The 12,333-nt window shown below is 45.1% G+C and overlaps 1 protein-coding gene across 1 annotated transcript in view; it reads right to left on the reverse strand.

Annotated features, from left to right (window-relative positions):
• The window catches only part of PIK3C2A (phosphatidylinositol-4-phosphate 3-kinase catalytic subunit type 2 alpha), a 2,027,647-nt gene that overhangs the window by 837,925 nt on the left and 1,177,389 nt on the right, over positions 1 to 12,333 (reverse strand). The window lies entirely within an intron of this gene.

Below are 12,333 nucleotides of genomic sequence, written 5' to 3' on the forward strand. Positions count from 1 at the left end.
CTGCGTCACATCTAGATAGGATTATGAATGTTAGCATATGCCACACTTAGATGGAATTCGTAACTTCAGCCTGCGTCGCATCTAGATAGGATTCTGAATGTTAGCATGTGCCACACTTAGATGGAACTGTGAATGTTGCCAGGTGCCACACTTGGATGGAAGCGTGATCAACAGCCTACCTCGCATCTAGATAGGATATTGAAGATTAGCAAGTGCCACATTCAGATGGAATGGTGAATGATAGTAAGCATCACATCTAGACATAATTGCAAGGACATCAATGCCAATTAACCAATCCACTAACAATTTCAACCCTCTGCATACACCTCTCAAACTCTAACCAAACACAACCACAAGCCTACAACACAACAATCAGCACAAACTTCACTACACTGCAACAACAAAACAAACCACACATAGACTCGCACAACAGCACACGACGACTACCGACCGTAAAACACCTGAAGCCCAGCCAACGGACCCACCGGGCTGAGGCTGCCAACACAACAGCACATCACTGCTCTCTTGCACTTTTCCAGCTTATTCCCACTAACTCGCCCCCCCCTTTCCCTTTTTCAGAGCCGGCAGAGTGCCAGGGGACCACTCCGGTGGTGATAGTGCACAGTACAAATATCCTTTAACATTAACAATACAAAAATAGATGCCTATGGAGTTTGTCAGACTCCAAAAACAAATAAATACTGAGTTCAGTTCAGATCAGAATACATGAGGGTGAGAAAAAGGTCTCACTCATGCTAGGATAAAAGTCCTAAAGTCAAGCAAAAGAGCTTGGGGTCTCCAAGGTTGGAGGGAATTAGCACAGAAATGAGAAATCTCCCTAACACTGTGCAATACAAATAACAGGTAAGTAAGTAGTTCTATCAATCTACTACTGACTACATCTATATTCACCTGGTGGTGTCCTCACTAGAGGAAACCAAGACTTTACTCTTAAAACAGTTATGAATGAGGCAAGCAAGGAACATGTGAAAACTGCATGCAGTAAAGCAAGTGAAACTGGTAAGTGAATTAGACAGTTGGATTTTCAAGTTAACTATTGTGGAAACAAAGACACACAAGTGCCCTGTCTCATAGAATAAGCACCCTGCTACCTGAAAAGTCCTTCCCTGCTTAAGAGAGTAGGCCTAGGTCCCTTAAGAGTCACAGGTCCCAAGAAGAGACCTTTGCGAAGAGTCAATCTTTAGTAGTGGAGAAACAAGTGTTGACAAAGCCAGCAGGTGAGTAAAAAAGTTCCAAGGATGCAGAAACATAGACAAGTATGGAAGATGGTGGGTCCTCTCCCAATCCCACCACTCCAGGTTAAGCCCGGAGGGGGATCTTTGGCCAGAACTCCAGCGATCAGAACCAGACAGTGAGAGGTAGGGACCCTACCTTTGCACCTGTTCAAGTCTATACCATGAGGGGGTGGTAGAAACAGCTATGCAGGCTCAATGCACATATTCTGATTCCACTAGAAACCACACCTTTGGTTCCTAGATTCGCTGACCCGCTTCAGTCGTTGGTTCTGTTGCATGGGGTCCAGAGGTTGTGGATGCAGAGGTTTTTTTTGGGATTGGGTCCTGCTAAAGATTACAACTCCTTAACCTTCTGGATTGGGCTGGCCGCCTTGACCCTCTAACTGGTCCCTTTCTTTGGTCCAACTCCTTTTTGAACCGTTACAAGACTTTTGTGCACTGCAAACCGTGTGACCTTGGACACATTTCATTTTGATCCTCTTAAAGCGGATCCGGCCTACTGACTCTGAATTCACGGTGTTACTTTGCCTTCCCCTCTTGTTGTGTTCGTGAAAAAGTGTTGGTATCTGTTTCAATTTATTCTCTGCTTTTCTCTCTCTTTTAAAAACGAACTATTAGAGTGCCATCTACGTTAAGCGCTCACCGCTGTCTGAAAATAAGTGGGGCTTTACTTAAGACTTGTCTAATATTCTTTTAAGGGAGTGTATATCTTTTAGTGACCGTGTTTTTGAATTGCTTACTATTAGTGCCTGTGTGTTTTTTCTAGATGTGGTTTTAAATAAATAATGATATCTCTTTTACACCAAGCCCTGGTCAGTGTTTACTTGTTCTATTGTGTTCTCTTGACCTATTGTGAATACTCTGTATACTGCCTAACTCTTCTTGAGGGAAGTCTGACTGCTCAGCCACAGCTACCAAGTGAAACTGTGTGGTACAGACTGCTACCAAGTGGGTTTACTGCCAAACACCTGTAGTCTTAAATCTTTTGCAGTGGTCCCAGAGGGAACTGCACAGGTTTCTGCCTAACAGAAGCTAACATTGTTACACCTGTCTAAATGTGACGAATGCTAATCTTCACAGTTCTCTCTAGGTGTGGTACTTGGTTAACATTGGCAAGTATATTAGTACGTAATGCATGGCAACATTTACAGTCCAGCCATGAATAGATTTAGGCTGGTGGTCACAAATCTCTCTATGTGGGCATGGTGTAAGTCTATGGCAAACTATGTTATGGAAAGATAAGGTAGAGTGGCGGGGATTTCTGGAGTAACTGCTCTACATCCCACCCAAGCCACACTTACAGTTTTTGTTGGTGTCTGTTGGCTTCCCCTGCGGACACCTGCAGACACGTCTTGGAGCCGCCAATGTAGGAGCCGCCCTTTGCCTTGGGGCCCTTAGCCGCAGGGGCTGCCGGGCAGAGGGCTGCCCACATCAGGACCAGGATAAGGAGTGGTGGACCAATCGGGGCCAGGGGGAGTAATTGGGAGGCAGGATTGGAGGGGAGGCTGGGGAGGGAGCAGCGCAGACCTCGAGGGTCGGATGGAATGGGAAATGAAGCGCTACATTATTTTAAAAGTGCTTAGGGCACTACAGAAATGTAACTCTTACCTGAAGCCAAATTGGAAAATGGCTCAGGAATCGCGTGTGCATGGGGGTGCACATTGTGTCACACAGCAGCTTCAGTGCAGGGTCATAGAGAGATCCTTTGGATTTCTCATAAGGTTTAAATACCTTCTCTTGGGTGAACTACTGTTCCCAAGAGTAGTAAAGTGAAACTGACTTTACTTACCTGTTTTTCCTATGTAGGCCATGTACACCCCATCTTATGTGGAAGTGCTGGGGGGTTACTTAGTAGCCCCTTTTCCTACTTACTCATGTAGCATTTTTTATGTTACCCTCACTACTTTAAATGGCTGGTGGCAGTGGTTTAATTTTCCTACCATTGTGTGTTTTTACCGCAGGCTGAACTCTCAGCTGCAATATAGCACCCATGGGTGTCCATTTTGTCAAAATGGCCGCGGTCTTCTCTTTTCGCCATGTCTTGCTTGTGAGGTCTTTCTTGGGTTTTACTCTGCACGCCAAACCAGGTTTCACCCTTGTATTCATTTTGCCTTTGGCGGGCTTCAGTAATGAAACCCGCCTCTGGCTCCTGCGTGTCTGGCATGGCAGAAAGCGAGGGAAGTGCCCGAAACTCCCTGTCCTTGGTCTCCTTAGTTACCTGAATGCACCCAGTGCTGATTGGCTGGCTGGCTGTCCTTCCAGGACAGCCCCTCTGCTGTATGATTGACAGCTAGGCTGTGTATGAATGGGAGAAACCTGCATTAAAGGCGATGTTTCCTGGACTGAAGTCAGAGTCGACCACTGGATGAAACATCCGACAAAAGAATTGTGAAGAGAAGCTTGCTGCATCCTCCTGGACCATTGAATTGGCTGGTGAAGCCAGGCTGCTATGCTGAAACTGCTTTTCCGAATCAACTAGAGAAGCTCCAGAGAGGACAACTTCTTCCCTTGGGTTGGTGGGACCAACTAACCCCAAGACTAACTTTGCTGGAAGACCTTCCCCAGCTGGCTGTACTTCTTTGCTACTGCTGGAACCGAGTGCCAGGGGTCGAGAAATCCATAGTCGAGTGCATCATCTTTAAGCCGGACCAGAGACCAAGAAGATCCTGAGGACCCTCCCAAGTAGGATGACCCAAGCCCGAGTCACCTCACCAGAGTGCTGGACTCCAGAAGCAAGTGAAGCCCATCAAGTGTCCAATATCCACGTTGGTGCTATTTTCCGGTAGCTGAACCACGAAGTGCCACTGAACTGAAAAGAGCCCATAGCTGCTGCTGACCTTTGAACTGCAGTGCAGGAGTCCTCCAGATGCCCCCCTCATGTCCCCACAACTAAGGCACAGGAACCCAGGATCTGCAAGACTGCAACCAGAATAGAAGCCAGCTGGATCCTCTTCTTGAAACCTAAGGTACTGTGCGTCTAAGGGGTACTTACTTCTTTTGTCTGTAGCTTGCATTAGCTCACTTGAGACTTGCAGTAGCTGCTATTTGCAGAGTTGATCTCAGCTCTACCTTTTCACAAGCCTAACAGCTTGTGGCCCAACAGTGATTTTCTACAAACTCTCTAACTTTGTGCAAGACGTTTGTGCTATCTAAGAAGTGCCTCAGCTCCATAGACATTGTTCAAATTGACTTTGGCTGTCCTGGCTCCCTGCAGACTCTTCTGACCGATTGACTTTGATTCTAACTGTCCCTCATAGGTGATACACTAGTTTAACTTGTATTGCTGGGAAAGATTCTATCTAGACTTCATTGGGAGATTGAAAAGTGCTCACATGCACTGAGAACCTGTTAACCTTTTTCCTTCCCTTAACCTTTCCTTTCCACAACCTCAGAATTTTACCAAGTACAAAAAGTGATATATAAATGCCAATACTGTCCTAGTGATTGAAGTCACCTATCGGTGTAGGAAGTGTGTATGAAGTATCTCAAAAGAGTATCTACTTGCTTATCTTGATTCTGAGAACATGTTTTGGAGTATATTTTTAATCTTGCGCATTGCCCTTTTTAAAGGATGCTTATTAAAAACTGACCGCTAAATAAATAATTATTTTACTACAAAACCTTGAGTGTAAGTGTCACTTGAATACGTGTATGTGTGGATTTCGATGCTACAGCTCTACAGCTCACATTTACCCCTCTTGAGATAAGTCTGGCTGCTCAGTCACTAACAACTTGCGTAGTACAGACCGATACCAATAGGTGGGTCACCTAATACCAAGAGAACAAGACTGGTGTAGTAGCCCACAGGGTTACTGCATACAATCTTGCCTAACACACTATCTGTTCAGGCCTAATACATAGTGCATTTCTATACTTTACTGTCCAATTTGAATTATTAGATATCTGGCTCTGTGTCTGTGTTACTGTACCATTACATCACAGTCGTACTGCTCAGCTACCTACCTAGATTGAATTTGGCTAGATCCAAGTGTCACTCAGGACTGGCTATGAACAATGGCTGGACAATTTAGCCACTACACATGCCTGTACTCCTGCAGAGCATTAGTCAGATCACCACAGTGGGGTTATTTGCACCAAAACTTTTCAAGTTTTTGAAGAATTGTATTTTAAAAATATGTTTGGTCTCCCTGCCTCCACCTCCAGGTACAATGTACATCTACAGCTGGGCTGGTCATTTCATTTCTGGAAGACATCTCACTGAGAAAGCCACTTGAACTGCAGATTCAAGCATCAGGTGTTCTTCAAGAATCTGTAACAGCCAATTGCGGTAGAAATAAAGCCTTTAGAATATGCATATAAAATATCATGGTTTAACTTTACTTTAAAAAATATCACTGTCCGCATTGGGTCCAACATCTTGGGTTTCAGAGTATTATCCTATTTCCAAGAATGCCACATTGCTTAAGAAGCAAAACAAATATTGTGCTTGGAAAGCAGATGAGAATAAAGCCAGGAACTAAAGGCTAGTGTTCAATCTTTCAGCCTCTTTTCTTTGATAGAACGTCCACCAACATTTCATATGGATTACAAAAACATGTCTAGAACACTGCTAACTGGATTTCCTTTCTCAAATTGCCAATGAAAGCTTTCTCTAGGCATGGTCACATCATTTAAATTAGGACATACTTTTTTGCCTTTGTTATATAGGGAAAGAAGAAGAAGCTTTGCTATATTTTATTTTGGCTTCTGTATAATAGGAGGATCAATATTTTCAACCTGGTATTAAGACGAAGGTTGTTCTGCTAATATCGACCACCATTAGTGTTTTTGTTAACGTTTCCCCATGTTACAGTCTGCTTCGCAATCGTCAACTTTCGACCTTTTTCACTGTACATTAAGAAAAAATATGCATGGCTAAATGCTAACTTTCTGAAATTACTGATTACTTGACATGAGTATGGTATGCTTATAGTGAGTACATAGCCATGTATTGTTTTTTAACTGTATTATTATTAATTGTGTGTGATGTATTTTATTTTGTGGTATTAAATTACCTCTGTAACCAACAATAATTCGATTTAGGATGATGGATATTAGTTGCGTAACGTTATGTTAATACTGTATGGAAAAATGTTGATTTCATCCAAATAAAGAATTGACTGAAACACTGAGAGGTAAATCTTTATAGCAGGAGTGGAACTTAATATGGTTTAACAACTGCAATTATTTATATATACTATTTGCCCTGATGGGTCATTTTATCACTCTCCATCAAGTGGTCTTTGTGATTTTCGCACCCAATGAATCAGTACATTGGTGACTGTAAGGAACTACACTGTGGGATTTGAGCGGGTATGAGAAGTGTGGGGTTGAGCAGAATGCAAGTCGAGCGCGAGTCTAGTAGCTCCATTCGGTCAGCTCAATTTGAGTATCCTTTGAGACCCTCGAGGTACCTGGCTCAATGACATTTACCTGTGCAGCTCCCCTATCCTCAGCTACAGGCCACTTTCTGTTAAATGAATGTGGTGCTCAAAGCGTAGCCGCTATTCCAAGTATCCTGAAGATACTTTGTGCACCAGGACGCATTTGTGGCCATAGAAGGCACTGCACTTATGAGCCTCTGCAAAAAGCACAGTGGCTAAATCCTCTTCTCACCTCATCTGGGGTTATATACCCAGTGACCACAGTGTTCAAAGTACGAGACAGAAGACATCACCTCTTCACAGGACATCAGAGCCCTTACCCATAGGTCTCCAGCTGAGACAATGACTGCCATCTCTGCAGATCTGCCTACTTGTTTGGGGTAGGAGGATTAGCATTAGATTCACCTTGGGGGAGGCAACCAAAGAGATAACAGTGCAGGTCACTGGTCTATGGAAGAAATGTAAGTAAAATGAGTTATGTCTGCCTCTGACCCCTCGTTCGGTAGTCTGTCTTACTTAAGGGAAACCCTTTTGGTCTCAGTGGCCTATCTCCTGTTGCAAGCCACATACCTGCTCATAAGAAATAGATCTCATAATTTCCATCAAGGCAGAAGCAGAAGGTGGCATATCAAGAAACGAGTATGAAAGTTTTTATAATGATTCTGTTTCCCTCCCGGGTCTCCAGCTTTCCCAGGTAACCGTCATCCTCAGGGATAACATCACCAGGGTTACTTTTTATTCGTGTTGTCTCTCCTCTTCGCCCGACTGACTTCTTGTCTTTCTTCGGTCTCTCGTACTTTGTATTTTTCTCTAGGATGGCTGTCTATATCCACAGTACTGCCGCGGTATGCAGTTCCACCCGCATAGTGGTCTCTACTTCGTTGCAAGAACCATCGACCCACCATGGGCTCTTCATGGTCACGCCAACACTTGCAGCTTTTCTCACTCTCCAGTTTCTAGGAAGCGACGCATCGAGCACTTCTGTTTCGACTCAACGGCCGGTTTGTAACTCGTGAGATCTTTGGAGTAACCAGTCTCCTCCCCCATCAGTTGTGATGGAGCTATGGGCTTTCCCCAGCGTAACTGTCTCAGCGTCCTGCAACCTCTCCTCCTCTTGCTTTCTTCTCCTCATCCCAGTTAAATGGTGTTTTCCATTTAAAGTGATATTCAGATTTTCTGTTTTGCAATAACACATCCTTGTTCCTTCTTCATGTAAATGCTGGTACAATATGTCTGAAGAGGTAATATTGGAAGGATCTTTAGGGAGTGTATTTATTTAGGAATTTATATAGCTCACCTAAACAGAGGGCATCTAGGTGCTTTTCTTACAGTGGAATCGAATGGTATTAACTGGCATTAAATGTTAGTTATTTTCATAGTTGCATATTTACATAGCTGTGCCATTGACACCATATCATGGCAATAGGTAATACAGTTATTTACATAGTTACATGCATACAGATCCGGATCCAGGCCTAGTGAGTGATGATGTGTGAGAGTAAAGGTGAATATATTTGAGGCAGGCATACTGGTTGTGCAATATGAGTTATTTACAGGATCCCCTTGAGAACAACAAGTAACTTACCCATGTAACGTTCTTTCGACTTGATGTTCCTCCCACGTATTCCTTATCTTTGATATTTCCAATATGCAGTTTGCTGCTTCGGAAAAACATTTTCCCAGGAGGCCTCCGTCGCAACGTTGACGTCATCATGGGTATAAGTAGCACGCGCAGCGTCTGTTGCTCAGTTCTGTTTTGAAGCGTTATGCACTTTCCAGGATGAGACGGTTACTACCCTTGAGGGAGCTCAGCCTGTAACTGCAAGGGAAGTTTTACTGCGGGGAAGTATGGGAGGGGCGATAAGGAACACGAGAGAGGAACATCCAGTCGAAAGAACGTTACCATGGGTAAGTAACTTGTTCTTCGAATAGATTGTGTCCTCCCACGTATTTCTTATCTTTGATAGACTCCCAAAGCAGTAATGTATGCAGCAGGAGGGACAAAAATGTAATTTCTTTTAAGTATTCACAGAATGAAATACTGCCTTCCCAAATTTAGTCTCTTGGCTAGTGGAAGAATCCAAACTATAACATTTTGTAAAGGTGTGTGCAGACGACCATGTGGCAGCTGTGCAGATGTCTTTCAATGGAACTCCCCTTTGAAGAGCTGATCAAGCTGTGATACTCCTGGTTGAATAAGCCCTTAAGTGCTCGGGAGGGTCTTTACCGGCCAGCTTGTAACATTCTACAATAGTTCGACTAATCCATCTAGAAATGATTTGCTTGGGGATGGCTAGGCCCAGCTTATGACCTGTGTACCCGACAAATAATTGGTCAGTTTGCCTTAATTTGCCTAAATACAATCCCAAAGGATGTGGCTAAACCTAGCCAGCGTGCATGTGGCATTAGGCACATGCATGTGGCATTCCAATCTCCCCATCTCGTCCCACGCCGGCAATCTTGGCCTCCACCTGGACTCCTGTCTTTCCTTTTCTAACCATATCTCCCTAACCTCTCGCGCCTGTCGGCACCACCTGTTCAACATCCACAAGATCCGCTCTTACCTCACCTTCCACTCTTCTAAACTCCTAATTTCCTCCCTTATTTTCTCCCGCCTCTTCTACTGCTCCTCTCTTCTTTTTGGTCTCCCCGCCTCTCACCTGACTCCCCTAAAATCCATCTACCACTCCTCCATCCGTACTCTGTCTTCTCGGTCCTCGTGACTCTATCTCTGCCTCTCTCGCTCAACTCGGCTGGCTTCCCTTCCTCTCACAACTGAAATTTCAATTCCTCTGTCTTGTCTACAAATCTCTCCATGACTTCGCCCCCCCCCATCTCTCATTTTACCATCCCTTCTGTTCTCTCCGGTCCGCTGATCTCTACCTTCTCACAGTACCCCCTGCCCCTTGCGCCGCCTCGCGCTTCCGCTCCTTCCAACTCCTGGCCCCCCCCTCCACTGGAATTCTCTACCTCTCTCCATCCGCTCCTCCTCCACCTACTCATCCTTGCGCTCCTCCCTGAAATCCCTTCTTCTCCACCCCCCTCCCTGACCCTCTCCTTACCCCCCTCTCCCCTCCCCAAACCCCTGTCCCCCCTCCACTCCCCTCCCCCTCCTCCCACTGACCTCACTGGACACTGCCACCAAGAGGGCAAGAGGCCATCTGGGACTCCTCTCCCCTGGTCCCCCCCCTGTCTCCCACCCTGCTAGCATTGATCCTGATTCTCATACCCTCTACCTTCCCCCTCCCCCCTCTCCCTCCTCCTTCCCTCCCCTTGAGTAAATTGTTCCATATACTGTACTTCTGGTTTGTTTCACGTTTGTAATAAGCTTCTCAAAATGTTGTATCTTGTTGTTTATCTGTAAAGCGCTTTGGCGTAAAGCGCTATATAAATTCAATAAACAAACAAACATAAACATTAGCAGACTTTAAGGCCATGCTCCGTGCGAGAAAATTATCTTGGCCATGGCATCAAACTTTTTATCATCACGATCCTGCGGGGATATGCATTCTGCTTGCCAGAAGAAGTTGCAGCTTGTACAACCAAACTCTCTGGAGTTGGGTGTTTTGACAGATATGGAGGATCTGCAGTTAATGCCCTATACTTAGCTATCAGTCTTTTACTGACTGCAGGGATCACATCGGGTGTTTCCCAGTTGGTAGACATCTTTTTATGCAAAGCCTTGTGAAAGGGGACAATAGGGTCCTCCTGTGGTCCCATGTCAAGTATATCAGTTAGGTCATCTTGCTCGTATATAGGTGTGGCCTTAGACCACCCCATATATTACATCACTCTATTCATGAGCATTCTGTAATTGCCTTCTGCATGATCCCCTGGATCAGGTTTACCGAAGTCAATATCTGGGAAAGTATCAATCCCACTTGCATCATGCAGGGAGTCCTGCAGATGTTTCATTCTGGACTCTTCTGAGACCAGTTCTTCTGGGATAGAAGGTCTTCCACACTCTAGACCAAAAGGTCTTTCATCATCAGATGTTTCACCCTCCTCATAAATAGATGATAGAGTTTTGAAAAAATCTTAACGAGATTGAGGAACATATGTCTTTTCAAATGAAGTAGGAGCTATTGATGTCACTATTGGTGCAGAAATAGTCAAAATCGTAGAAATAGATGTCAGTGGCCTCGATAAAACCATTAAAGGCTTTGAGTTAGTCGACAAAATTGACTATGATGTCGACGTCTTTGACAGAGTTGTCGAGGGTAACGTCCTGAACGGCGTCGAGGGGGTTGGCGCTCGCGGTGTCGATGACCTTTCCTTCAATGGAGTTGTCGGTGATGCCGTTTTTGGCTTCGACAAATGAGTCGATAGAGACAATGTCTTGTGCGTCACCAAGGCTTTTTCTGGACTCGAGGGTTTTTCACGCTCTCGAGGAGTATCTCTCGCTGAGGTTGAAGACTCACAGCTTTTATGTTTACCAGGCTTTTCTCCTGGGGAATCGTCTCTAGGTGTCTTTGAGGGGGGCAAGGCCCGTTCTCGAACACCTTTAGCATACTTTGGTGGAATTCTTCCCACTGTGCCGGGGAACTGTTCTTGGTAGGACATATAACTCTCTCTGATGAACTGGAGTATGAGGTGGATGGCGATCTATGGTGCCTTTTCTTACTATGTTTCAAAGCGGATGAATGGTGTGACCCGCTTCGAGAACGTGACCAGGGTGTTTTTTGCGACAAGGAGATGACGGTCTCGACTCATCGGAACTGCGTCTGGAAGGGGCAATGGACTTTTGGTGCTTACCTCTCTCCAGCTTTCCTCTGCGCTCCCTCAAGGCCTTGGCCATCATGGACATACACCTGTCACATTCTGAACAAGGATGCTCTGCCTCAAGGCAGCACAGACAGACCCTGTGTGGATCTGTCATGGACATCTTAGCCCCGCAGTCGCAGCATTTTTTTAAGCCTGACCTGGGCGTAGATGGAGCCGATGAAGAGGCCAGCTCGTATCGAAGATTAGAAGAGTTTTACAGAAAAACTCAAGGAATTTAAATTGTCTCACAGAAACGAGCGTTGCGTTACCGAAGCTCATGAAGCTTGGAAAAACAGAATTGGGCAATGGACGCTGCACGCGCTATTTATACCTATGATGACGTCGACGTCGCAACGGAGGCCTCCAAGGGACATCGACTCGACAGGCGTCGATGCGCAGTGCCATCTACTGGGAAATGTTTTTTCCGAAGCAGCAAGCTGGATATTGGAAATATCAAAGATAAGGAATACGTGGAAGGACACAATACATTCCAAGAGTAGGGTTTTCAGCTGTTTATAGGAGGTCCAGAGGGAGTCTACTGCCCTGAGTTTGGCTGGGAGGGTGTACCAATGTTTGGAGGCTACTTTAGGGAAACTGCTGCCTCCTGCTTTCTGAAGTTTAATTCTCGGTGTGGCTAGCAAATTCATGTGTGCAGAACACGGGGGCCTGTTAGATTGAGATCTGGCGACTTTGTCTGCAAGGTAGGTAGGAGCAGACTTGTGGAGGCATGTATGTGTCAGGATAAGGGTTTTGAACATGATGTGTTCATGAACCGGTAAGCAATTAATATTTTGTCTTGTATTGGAAATGTGCACATTTTTGGGAATATGGAGTGCTGCTTTTAAGGCGTTATTTTGTATTACCTGACGTTTTTGGAGGTTTTGGTTCTTCGTGCCAGCACAGGAACAGGAGTCCTTTTCCCCACAGGG

This window comes from Ambystoma mexicanum, chromosome 11 (genome assembly GCF_040938575.1).
Source record: "Ambystoma mexicanum isolate Mex_15411 chromosome 11, UKY_AmexF1_1, whole genome shotgun sequence".
Lineage (NCBI taxonomy): Eukaryota > Metazoa > Chordata > Amphibia > Caudata > Ambystomatidae > Ambystoma > Ambystoma mexicanum.